This window comes from Metopolophium dirhodum, chromosome 8, assembly GCF_019925205.1.
Source record: "Metopolophium dirhodum isolate CAU chromosome 8, ASM1992520v1, whole genome shotgun sequence".
Taxonomy (NCBI): domain Eukaryota; kingdom Metazoa; phylum Arthropoda; class Insecta; order Hemiptera; family Aphididae; genus Metopolophium; species Metopolophium dirhodum.
In genome coordinates, this window is record NC_083567.1 from 4,306,440 (window position 1) to 4,320,419 (window position 13,980).

A 13,980-nucleotide genomic window follows, 5' to 3' on the forward strand; every position below is an offset into this window, starting at 1 on the left:
CCTTATGTAGCATATCAAATGAGCATCCTTATTAATATCCGTAGCCTCATCCAGCTGCAACCCAAATGCCTTTTCTTTAAGTTTTTCTATCAACTGATCATTGAGATCATCTGCCATATGGTGAATTCGGCGACTTATTGTATTACTAGACAACGGCCCTTTTGAAAGTAATTTCCCAGCCGATTCGCCAATCATAATGTTTACCATATCTAAAGCAGCTGGTAGGATAAGCTCTTCTGCAATTGTGTAAGGTTTCTTACATTTTGCGATTCTAAAAGCAACTTTATAAGAGGCTATCAATGCATTGTTTGGTATTGATGCATTCTTAAAAAATATACTTTTTTCCTGTTTTAGTTCTTTCCTCTTTCTATCAAAGTAATCGCGAGATTTTCCAACCGCATACTTATGATTCGTTTCCAAATGGCGCTTCAATTTACTTGGAAACATGCATTCTGGTGCTAAAACTTTCATACACAATACACATAATGGTCTTTCTTCACCATTCACTTCTGTCCAAGTAAAACCAAATTCCAAGTAACTATCATCATACTTCCGATATTTTCGTTTTTTTTACAGTCGGGCTGTTACTGGTTGAGGGTATACTTTCCTCCTCTTCACAACGTTTATGACTGTTCAATAAAAATCGATCCATGATTTAAAAAAAGTCACAAGATAGTCAAAAGTCAAAAGTAAAAATGTCCCAGTAGTTTTCAAAAGCGACATGAAAAAGAAAAGAAAAATTAGTGAAAAAAGGGAATTTTTACGTAAAATCTGTTTTCGAGAAAATCGATTTTGGTTTTTGGTGTAACTCTAAAACAAATGACTGTAGGTACATGCAATTCTGACTGAATGTTTATATTAGCATTTTCTATACACGATAACATTTTCCAAATATTTTGACTTATTTTAAGCTCTTTACGGATATTTTCAATTTCCATTTTTTTAGTTTTTTTTCTAAAGATATCAATAAAATTTTATTTGTTGGGTAAAAAAGCTTGAAAATTTAATACAAGCCTTCTTTTATATTGTTACAAAGACGTTTGAAAAATATTAAAAATTCTTAGTCACAGTTTTTATTTATAAGCATTTAAAGTTCAAATCTTGACAAATACGAAAAAATCACGAAAATTAGCAAATTATTTTGAGTTGAGAATTCATAAAAATTTTTCTTTTTCAATCTAAGATTTAAAAATGTAATATAAGATTATCCATAAGTTTATCTACCTTTATCAAAAAAAAAATGTCAACAAGAAAGTCAAATTAAATTTTTATGAGCGTTTGAAATTCATATTTTTACAACATTTTATATTCCCTCGATTTCTCGTGTAACGATTTTCTGATCTTGTTGTAATTAAAAAATGTATGACTGTAGATACTTGAAAATTTCACTGAATGTTTATATTAGCATTTTCTATACAAGATAAAATTTTGAAAATAATTTGACTCTTTTTGAGTTGTTTACGGACATTGTCAGTTCTCAATTTTTTTAATTTTTTTTTTTATAAATACCAATAAAATTTTATTTGTTGGGTAGAAAAGCGTGAAAATTGTATGCAAAGCTCCTGATATATTGTTACAATAGCAGTTGAAAAATATTAAAAATACATACGGACATTTTTTTTTTAAGCAATTTAAGTTCAAATTTTGACAACATTTATGAAATTTAAAATGTAATAATTATTTTGTAGTTTAAAATTTATAAAATGTTCAACTTTTGTAGCTAAGGATTGAAAATTTAAAATAATGTTCCACGTAAATAAGTAAATATATAAATTACTTTATTCACAATAATATCATTAAATATACTAGGTAATATCATAGGCTGACTGACCGCTTTCGCTCAGAATAGTTTTTCTTATACAATGATATTATATCATTGAATTCAAATTTAACACCATCCATTACAGTGACCCACTTTTAACCTACTGTACAGCAGAGCGACATCCACTTACCCACCTTTTTTAGTTATAATATTTTAAATACTTTGTAGAATTTGTTAATAACAATTATGTTTGTCTATTGAGTTATAAATATTATTTATTATTAATAATTAATTAGGTAATTATACAAATATAATAAATTATAATAATATATTATGTTGATTCAAAATAATACTAAAAAAAAAATAGTTATAGTCGTAAATATTTTTTTTTTTTAATAATGCACTAGAAGCGCTGGTTCCGGGGGTCGGATTTAAATCCACTGCCGTCTTATCATAGCTCGTCGGGCAACCATACTATCTTGAATCGTGAATATATAACAAGTTTATAAAAAAGCAGTGATGCCATAAATAACGAAAAAATAAGAATATCCTGACATATAAATACTCTGGAGAATCCATGTTAAGATCCAAAATGTCGGACTATTTTGAGCTTAGATCATAATATACTATGGATAGAACAACTAGCTAAATATCTGAAGCCAACATAACTAAGGCGAATATGTGCAAATGCGCATGCTCAAAATGTATATCACGCATTTACGCGCACGATTAGTACAACTGTTATCACGCATAATTTATATCACCGCTAGTTAAATAATAAATATGCGACGAGTACTGACACGCATGCGCAATTGTAATCAGTTTCCTTGTGACTAGTCTTTATGATGTTTTTAACACGTATAACGTTTATAATGCAGTAGCTCTATCCATGGTATATGATTTTGACAAATTTTGTCATATTATATCTAACTTCTGACGGTCGACGGATGATAAAAAATTATTGTGAATTTACACTGAACATTTTTTTTTAAATATAACTCTTGTAACAATTTTTAAAGACACATTTTTAAAGATTACTATCTCATAACTTATATCACAATCAGAAAATTTGATTAGGTTAACAGAATCAAACATTAATCAGTTACCATTTACATACACAGTAGTCGGTAGTTTGGAGCACAAAGTTCTAAGTAGAGACCATGGACTAACAGCTAGTAGTCCACTCTACATTTTTAAAATATCATTGTAGTCGATTTAATACAATAAAACGCCGATTATCCGGACGAGAAAAAAAATGTTTTAAGGGGCCTTTACGCGACCGGGTATTTTGGTCAAAAACATGCTTTATAACCTCAGGCATTGTAGAATGATCCGATTTCGATATATTTTTTTTTTTTGAAAGAGAAACGTTTTTTATAGGGCGCATTGGACTTGGATTTTCTAAGTTCTATTTCTAGACCATATAATACGATTTTGAATATGACCGATTTTTACAAGATTTTGTTATTTTGATTATGTTTGTTTTAAGCAACGAAATTAAAAATCGAAGTCCATTGCGGCGCCCTGTAGAAAATTATCCTCTTTCTAACGAAAATAAAAAAAATAATCAAATTATACCACTCTCCGATGCGTAAGAGTATTTACTGTTTTGAGCAAAAATCACGCATTTTATTTTTGGTTGACATTTGTGCCATGCAGTGTGTGCGTAGATGCCCGGCAGTCGGCACCCACAAACAATCACAATCACACTAATCATTATTGACGACCAACATAAATGCCGTTGGCGGCGGCAACGAAATTGCATATTGCCTATATATTGCCCCTTATTAAAGACCCATGGGCAGGCCCCTTAATATTCATCTTTAAATGTGTCATATTATTTTAATTATCCGGATCACCCTTGGGCCTTGGCATTAATTAGTCCAGATAATCGGCGTTCGACTATATACTTTATTACAGCTGTAATAACCAGTCTTATATAATGCTTGATAGTACCTATAGACAAATCATAATACAGTAAACTGTAAACTGTAAACTGTCTGTAAACTGTTACAGAACTATTATAGTATTATAGTATTATGTAACTATTATCGCATTTTTAACTATTACATTCTGTAAATTAATTAATAAATCTTAATCAACAAAAAACATTGAAAATACCTACCTCTTGGAACTAAAAAATAAACAGAACCAATTAATTACTATAACTATATAATAAAAAGCTACGTTTGTTTTTACATCTATACTAATATAATATAAAGCTGTTGAGTTTGTTTGTTTGTTTGTTTGAACATGCTAATCTCAAGAACTACTGGTTCGAATTGAAAAATTAGACAAAAGTAATAAGTAATGTATATGTTACGGTGAATGATGTAAACGTGGTAAATGTCGTCATTCCCCGGTAAATGAAGTTATTTACCTAAAAATTGGTGAATGTTGTAAATGTAGACATTCCCCGGTTATTGACGTCAATCCCCAGTTTAGTTGGGGAATGATGTTCAATACTTTAATGTCGGTGTGAAAAATTGATTAAACCTATAGTTGATAATAAATCTGACGTTTTATATTACGTCACAGTAGACGAATTGTTTGAAGTAATTCACACCGCACATTTAACAGAAGGGCATGGTGGTAGAAATAGGACGATGGCTGTGTTAAAAACAAAATATTGTAATGTGACAACGGAGGCAGTTATGGGATATTTAGGTTTATAATATACACGAGCAAAAATTTCTCCGTGTAAAGAAAAATTTCTAGAGCTAGATGAAGCTATGAAAAAAATTAAAGACAAGGAAATAACATTAAGAGAAGCCGCAGGACATGGAATAGCTGGTCATCAAGGATTTAATCGATGCAACTGCAAAACTGGTTGTGGTACTAAAAAATGTGCTTGCAATGCAAATTGAAACATCCACCAACAACAAATAATTATTATAAAAAGTACCTATAGTAAAAAAATCAGTGTATTATTTGAGATTTATCATCATTTACCACAAGTTTTGGTAAATAACGTCAATGACCGGTGAAAGATGTACATTTGAGTTTAAAATATGTGTTTTTACAACATTTACCTACATAATTGACGTCATTAACCAAAATGGTTATTTTGGTTAATGACGTCATTGACCGGAGAATGACGACATTTACCAATTTTCGTCTTTCACCGTAACATATACAGCCATGCCGTATGAAATTCAAAATTATATTAATTATTAAGTTTCTAATACATACCTGTCCATGACTGTTTTTTGAAATCTGATATTCCATCTAAAATTATATTTCTATAGTATAGATGTATACCTACTATACAACATTATTCAATGTAACTTTTATGGAGTAACTGTCATCTAATACAATTCTAGGAACCATTAGTAGCTACATGCATATCAACGCACTAATGACAGCGGTACCTACTTTTATGATAAAACATTACTTTTTGGTTTTTTAGGTTGTTACAGTGGTACGTTTGGAATTCTGTAAGGGTGGAGAGAGGGTTGTTTGGGTGCGAGGATTCATACAATATTAAAGTTTAATAATTTATATCCAATTTTACGTAAATACATTTCCATAAGATACATATTATGTAAATAATATTATAATACATGTCATCAGTTCATCACGAGTATTAATTATTGTCGGTTTTCCATTTAAATAACAATTCAGATTACATGATTCATTTTGTTCTAGACACAAAATTTGCACCATAATAAGTTACGTATATTAGGTACTAGCTGAATTACCAGGAAACAAATTCTGAATGTTCAACTCCTTTTGGGTATAGCGTGCTGTGGAAGCAATATGTTTTTAAGGGAACCTGGAACTTCTAAACAGCATACATTTTACCATCCATGCAATGTCTTGCTGTTTTGGTGTCAGAAAATTAATGGTAAAAAAATAGTAAATACATTTCTAATCATAAATTAATTTATAAATATTTTTTTGTGTTATGCCAGAATGGAAATATTATGTTAAATTCAAATAGCTTAAAATTACCTATTGTATAATTATGTCTAATATACTTTTAAAAAAGGAGGTACCTACTTAATCACTATAAAATTACTTATCTGTTAATTACAATTAACAGCTTGGAGATGACCAATACTAGATTAATTTACAGCTATGTTATACTCTCTAGGTTATACTGTATAATGTTGTCGGAAATTCATAAATATTATATTATTATAAACTTACTCTTATATGCAGTAAACTTAGTTATCAAATCTATAAAATTTTAAAATTTTATAAAACTTTACTTGAGAGTAGAACCAGTATTGATTTATTTAATAGTTAACTAAATCTCTAATGTGCCACTACATTTTGTTTTAAAGACCAATATAGATTGATGTATTAAATATTTAGTGATAGTTTACAAGGCTGGGCAAGTTAATGATTTTTTTAACTCAGTTAAGTTAAGTTAATATGCACCAATAACAAAAAGTTAAAAGTTAAAAGTTAATTTAACTATAGGTTAACTCAATTAAGTTAAAAGTTAATACACACTTTTTGTTAACTTTTTATTAAGTTAAAAAAAAGTTAATTTGTTTGTACAACGCTAGCGTACTTAATTTTTTTCCAACCCAAAACTAAATTATAGGATAAAGGGTTAATACTTCATACACTATTTCTATATAAGTTAGATTCTAATGGTATACATTTTTAACTTTAAACAATTTACGATACATATTTTTTGACATGAAAACAAAATAGTGAAATATTATAAAATTAAAAACAAAATTAATTAACTTAACTTACTTCTTATAAAATTAAAAATCAACTCGTTAATTTCACGTTAATTAAGAAAGAAATTTAGTAAGTTAACAGTTAAGTTAATGAAAAGCCAAAAGTAACTAGTTAAGTTAAAAAGTTAAAATAAAATTAACTTTTTAACTCGTTAATGCCCAGCCTTGATAGTTTATATCTTTATCTTCATCTTTATACAATCTGGTGTAGCGGTATTAGTCCAATAAATTATTATGTAGGTACTCTGAAAGTCTCACGGTTTCTTAAATGTAAATAATAAATTTATGCCTATAGTATATTAAATATACTATAAGCATAATGGCTTTACAAAGTCTTTAAAATGCTTAAAGACTTCGTAAAACTCTAACAATAATTTGGTGTGTATGTTAGATAATTTATATTAACTAATAAACCTTATAAAAAAATTATTATATCAGGATACTAAATTGGTATAATATATTATAAATCTTTTATTTTTTTTTAATTATACGGAATATCATAAATATTTTAAGTTAGGTACTATTTGTTTATTAATTATTAATTTAAAATATTACCAGTACAATAAGCTAAAATTAAAATAATACATTTTTATTAGTTCATCTTGACCATTTACTACACATTACGATATAATAATTTTCACATTATAATGGCTATTATGTAGCCAATGTAGTAATTATAACTATAATAAAATAATTTTATGTGCAGAAGATTTAATGTTTCCTTTAAAATAAAAAAAAAAATCTATTTAAAAAAGATTGTTGTGTACTTTTTACATTAATCGTACTGCCTACATCATAATATTGTACATAATTAAAATCTAATAAATGACAAAAGTACATTTTGTTTTTTTGGAAGGTTGTAATAATATAACAATAAAATTAGAGTGCGGATTTATATATATTTAAAACGAAAAAATATGTAGATACAATATACATAGATATGCCTATGTATTTATTTTTATCCATATACAGTATACACGTAATTCAAAATGTATTATATGTAAAAAAATTGTTTTGTCAGCAATTTTCGGAATTTTTAATTAAGCACAGACGCACAGTGGTTCAACTGTAAATTTATAACTAAACAAATACGAACAATAATGCGAATAATTCCTGAACCAGGGGTGGCTATCGTATTTATAAAACATTGTACACCTATTTTTAAATCTTTTTTTAGTCTTGACAAATGCAATGAAAATTCATTTTTGTATTTCCAATAATATGGTTTATTGTGCGGTTGGAGATTAAATACACCTATGATGTCATAAAGAAAATCGGATGATGAAAATTCAGATTCAGCATGTAAAAAACAATTATACATTTCATATTACTGTAGTAATCTGGTAATCTGGATGATTATTCGGATTACTAGTTGTAGGTAAATAACTATTTATATTTTTTTATTATTACGTATTTAATTATTATCCGTTATTCATTTATAATTAATATAACATATTATATTAGATATAATACATTTTAGGTTGATTTTAATGTTACTTAGTAACTTTGGTTACTACATTACTACAGAATTTATAAAAAAATTTATAATTTTATAATTTTGTATACAATTTTAATTAAAGTATTAATTTTTTTACATGTTAGAATCTGAATTTACATAATTTAATTATTTCAAATCATTTGGTGTTGGTGTCTCACTGGTGTCTGAAATCCTAAATTCTGTATAAACAACAGCTTAAGATAATATTCAGATAGTCCAGAAACATATTTCTATAGTAGAATTCGATTAACATCAATGACGAGTTCAGATATGTATATACACTACAAATCCGCAACTCCATAATAATAATTAGTTAAATTATTAATATAAAACTATTCTAAAATAATTTACAAATCACTGCTGATAAATATCAACAGAATAAAAAATTATAATGTAAATGTAATCATTTGTAACAATAAATTAATACTTACATATCTTCGATTCTCTAGTAATTGCAGTAACTGGCATAACCCAAATTGCTATAACTAGAATTGTAAACCGTAGAAAAATCATTTTTAATACAAGAGAATAATAAAAGTAATGTAGTGAACGTTGAACAATAAACAAAATATAATAATATTTCCCGATTTCTTTTATAAGCCATCCAATCCATATCTATAGTGCCATACATAGCCTACTCCTATTCAATACCCTCTCAGCCCAAAATAAATAATGTTCACACTACACGCAATAAGTTGTTTGTTTGTTTTTTATACCAGACAATAATATTATTCTCCATATGTTGGTGAACGTCATATTTTTTTAACACTACACAGGTGTTTTGTTATGATGATTCAGTTAAGAAAATAAAAAATGTATTTCTACGCCCAAGTAACAAATAGACAATCATAATATATTAAGAACATATTCGAAAAGTAAATAAGGAATAAGCATACATTATTCTTCATTTTTCATTTCATCATCTATGAACGAGCATGGGATATTAAAATATCATCAAATGAGCCACTTTTAGGTATGCTATGAATAGTGCTTATATAAAGCACAATTAAGATAATAGATACTCATAACAGTTGTTTTTAGTGGAAATTAAAAAAAGGTTGAGCGTAAATCCAAAATAATATTTTATGTGCGTATGAAGTTAGAATTTTAATAATTTCGCTGAAAAATGTGAAAATTAAGGGAGTACCGCTCTACTGTACAGTAGTTGTAATGTATGTGTTATATTTGAATACAATGATAAACCATTGTATACGAAAAATGATTCTGAGCGGTTAGCGTAGTCCTTTAAAATATTATTTTTTTTTATTCGTTGCCATGGTGATATACAAAGCGTTAGAAATGAAAATTCCATTTTTAGTGGTTTTTCGTAACTTGTTGGAAGTTTTTCTCAACGCTTTCTAAAACTACTTGGAATTTTCAATTTTTTTTTTTTTTTTTTTTTTAATTTAAATAAGGCTTCAACTCCTGAGGTTATTAGCCTGTGAAAATTACAAAAAAATATTAAGTGAATATTGGTCTTACAACTATGGGGATACATTACGTTTAACAATATAGGGATTTTGTGGGATATATATACATTTAAACATTTAATTATTTAATTATTAGTAATTTTTCTAAATTAATTTTGCTAAGCCTATGTTTTTGAAAAAATTATATATGTTTTTAGTGTTCTCTTCGCCAAGTGCCTGTTGCATTGTTGATGGGTTTCCGAGGATTTGTCTAGAGTTGATGTACTTGGGGCATTCAAGTGTGACGTGTTTGATTGTCAGCGCTTTGTCACAGAGTTCGCAGATCGGGCTGTCTTCTTTTGTTATGAGATGCAGGTGTGTTAGACGGGAGTGACCAATCCGAGTTCTTGTAATGACTACTTCTTCGTGCCTGGATGAGGGTGGAGGAGTTTTCCATGGGTCGATTGATGTTTTAATTTCTTTTAATTTCTTTATGTTTGAAGTCTTCTCCCACGAGTCTTGCCAAAGACTTTTAGTTAGTTTATTTATTTTTATGAGTGCGTCTTGGAATGTAATTTTGTTTATTAATACCAAGCTGGGTGATGATATTGCTTCGTTGGCTGCCTTGTCCGCTAGTTCGTTGCCATTTATGCCAGTGTGAGAGGTGACCCATAGAAATTCGATTTTTTTCCTCGAGTTTGATAACTTTTCTTGGATGGATTGAATTATTTCATTTTTGGGGTAAGGGTTTTCAAGGGCTAGGAGAGCACTAAGGGAGTCACTGATTATGAGTATTTCTTCGGACACTAAGGTCATCGCGTGTGAGATTGCATTTTGGATGGCTTGACTTTCAGCAGAAAAAATGCTGGTTTCATGAGGAGGTTTGAACATTGAAGTTTTGTTATTTTCTATGAATGCGAATCCGGTTCCATTGGGGGATTTTGAGGCGTCCGTAAAGATTTTTGTGTGGTGAGAGTATTTTTCTTCAATTATTTCTGAAAAGTTATTTCTTATAGTTGAGGTTGAGGAGATTTTTTTGTTGAATTCGAGTAGTTGGGTATTGACCTTAATATTCCACATCCATGGAGGGGAAGACGGGAAGATAATTTTGTTAAACGTAATTGGTTTGAACTTCATTATATCTGCTATGATCATATACGTGTCGTCGATAGTGCGAGGTGTGTTTGGACTGTTACGTGTGTTTAGAGGTCTTCTGATTGGAATTTGAGTTTTGTTGTTAGAGAATTTAGTTACAAACTTGTGTTTCTTTAATCCTTCTAAATTCAAGTGGTAGTTCTCCAGCGTTGCACATAATACTTTCTGTTGGGCTTGTGCGGAAGGCACCTGTGGCTAATCTAATGCCTTGATTGTGTATAGGATTTAGTATATTAAGAATTTTGTTTTTGGCTGTATTATAGATGACTGCACCGTATTCCATTTTTGCTAGTATAATTGCTTTATATATAGTGATGAGGCTATTTTTATCAGAGCCCCAAGAGTGGTGAGATAAGGTTTTCATAATTTTCATGTTATTGTTTGCATTTATTTTGAGATTTTTTAGGTGAGGGATCCAATTTGATTTGTGGTCGAAAGTCATGCCTAGTATTTTTATTTTATCTGTATATGATAGAATGGTGTTATTTAGATTGATGTGGAATAGGTTTTCATTACGCTTTTTATGGAAGATGATACTTTGGGTTTTGGATGGTGAGAAATTGAAACCAGTTGTGGTTGACCACTTGAGGAGTTCATCCAGGGCTTGCTGGATGAGTTCGACTGTTGTTTTTATGTTCACGCCACTACAAAAAATGTTACAATCATCCGCAAAGATGGTATACCTTATAGGGGGAAGGAGATTGTCAAATATATTATTTATCGCGATTAAGAACAGGGTGACACTGGTGACTGAGCCCTGGGGTACTCCATTTTCGGTAATATGAGTGGTTGATTTTCAATTTTGACCTCCCAAAAGTACGTTCATTTTTTTCTCAGTAAAGATGCTAATCTCAAAAATCGAATCATGCTTACTATCCAAAATGTTGCTGACATACAGAAAAAAAATACATCTTTGTAAAACCAATACATTCTTTCGCTCCGCTCAGAATCTAATGTTATTCGTGGGTCCTTGAAAGTACCTATATTATTATATTTTATACAAACAATGATATGTTTAAATGCAAATTTTCCTGGAAAAAATTATATAAAAAATTACTATTTCTCGGATGTCGCAACTCGCAAACACTAACACACTAATTATTTTATCAGACAAGTTTTAATTTTTATAAATTCTTATATTTTTTATCACAATAAATAATATATATTATATAGAAATTATGTTTAAATGTTTTTGATGGGATTGTTATGGATGTCTTTTATAAAATTAGAGGACTCGATTTTCGATATTTCATTTTCAAAATCGATCAAATCGTTTTGCATTTTTTGTTTTTTGTTTTCACTTTTTTGATTTGTGAATAATTGGTTAATAAATATAAAACATCGAAAATCTAGTCCTATACGTTAGCTTAAACTTTTATAAGAGGTTTTTTGCTCTAAAACCAGTCAGTCAACAGCGTTTTTGATATACGGTAATGCAAGGAAGGACGGTCGTGGGCATAGTAATAAATCGAGCATAATTTTATTTTGTTTCATTGCACGTAAATAATAATATGAACATAATAGGTACCTATATATATAAATAATGCAACGACGTGCGAAGCGCGGACCGTCGATAACAGATGTCGATAAGAGATGTCGGAACTACGAGGGGACAAACGCTGCCGCTAGAAACGAGCTAGAGCAGCACGCATGACGGCCGTAATTAGATTTTTTTTACTGTAAAACATGCCAATTTTGTTTCAATAATACGGCTTACAGAATGGTTTTAGAGCAAAATACCTTAATTAAAAGTTGTAGAGAAGAGTTATATCGGGTGACGTATAAGACTCGATTTTCGATATTTCATTCTCAATATCGATAAAATCGTTTTGCGTTTTCACTTTTTTACTTGTGAATAATTGGTATACAAAATTAAAATATCAAAAATCGAGTCTTATACGTCACCCGATATAATTCTCCTCTACAACTTTTAATTAAGGTATTTTGCTCTAAAACCATTCTGTAAGCCATATTATTGGAACAAAATTGGCATGTTTTTGTAAGGTATTTTCGCCCGCGTCCTCTTAAGTTCATTGAATAAGCAGGTTAAATTAATCTAAATTAAATCTATGTATTCTAAATATATTGAGAATTGCATAAGTTTTTATAATAGTAGTTGAAATATTGAAGATACATAATATGCGAGTTTTTTTTTACTAGAGATCAAATTTTGACAAAATTCGTCATAATCTCGAAAATTAGTATATTTTTTTAAAAAAATGTATGAAATGTTCAATTTTATATCTAGGTATTGAACATTAAAATCATATTTTTTCATACTACTTGCATGAAATAAGAATTATAGAGATTGTTTATTCAGTAACAATGCAGCAGATGCTTAGGCATTGTAAACAGATGTACAATTGTTATTACATATTAGGTTGAATTTTTGTGTAAAAATGGCAATGCATATTTAAAATATAATAATATATTTGAAAAGTTTCAAGTACCATCAAATAATAATTTTAAATTACAACCAGTTAACTAAACGCGATATTCTTCATTTAAATATACAATTAGGTATTTCAAAATCTGAACATAAAATATCTATATAAAAAAGACCGCCATAGGATTTGTTGATATGATTAAAATTCAGGACTTATCGCAATAATAACAGACAACATTGTAAAATTAATACATTCGTCGCTTCGCTCAGAGTCTAAAATCAACAAAACGAATCACAACAATGCAAGACATTTAAAAAAGATTCTTAAAATTGCAGGTATAGGATATCAATTTCTATTAGTCATTATCTAGGTTTACTGCAGAGTGTATCTAATATCGTTGTACTTGCGGTTTCCAAACGATTATGAATCGACAATATGGAATTTCAAAAAAAGAAAAAATACATGTTTCTTCATTTTTAGCAGATGATTTTTTTTTTTATCACAAAATCAAATTTTTTAAGCAAACATTTGTACAAACAGCAAAATCAATTTTATCTTTTCTAATGTTAACAACTATAATATTTAATGGATTTTGGTAGACTTTAATTTTCTGAAAACTTTGATAGTCGAATTATACATGTTGGTTTACTATAGTTTATAAACTACTACGATCCTCTTAGACACTGGCAGCTGGCCTCCCTGCATGTGGACCTGTGCGCACGCTTATAGTCCCCTAAAGTTTAGTAAATACATCAATAATTTTAGTTTAAATAATATTACTATAGACGTACATGGAATTTACTAGAAGTAAATCATTCTGAACTAACTATTTTTGCCATATTATATCTTTTATGCACTTAAATCAGTAATCTAATTATATAATCTAAAAAAAACTATTTCATTTTGGGATAAATGCCCACATGATTTTTTTGATTTTTTCTGAAGAATGAGAACTTTTAGCAGGCCAGATCAAAGACTGAATTTTCATTTTACTTTAAATAGTGCCAGAAATGTACGTTTGAAATATAAAAAAGGTGGACAAGTGGGTACCTCTCTGCTGTACGCCTGT

General features: G+C 28.9%; 1 pseudogene; it reads left to right on the plus strand.

The window, feature by feature from the left end:
* The window catches only part of LOC132950661 (uncharacterized), a 61,865-nt pseudogene that overhangs the window by 16,097 nt on the left and 31,788 nt on the right, over positions 1–13,980 (plus strand).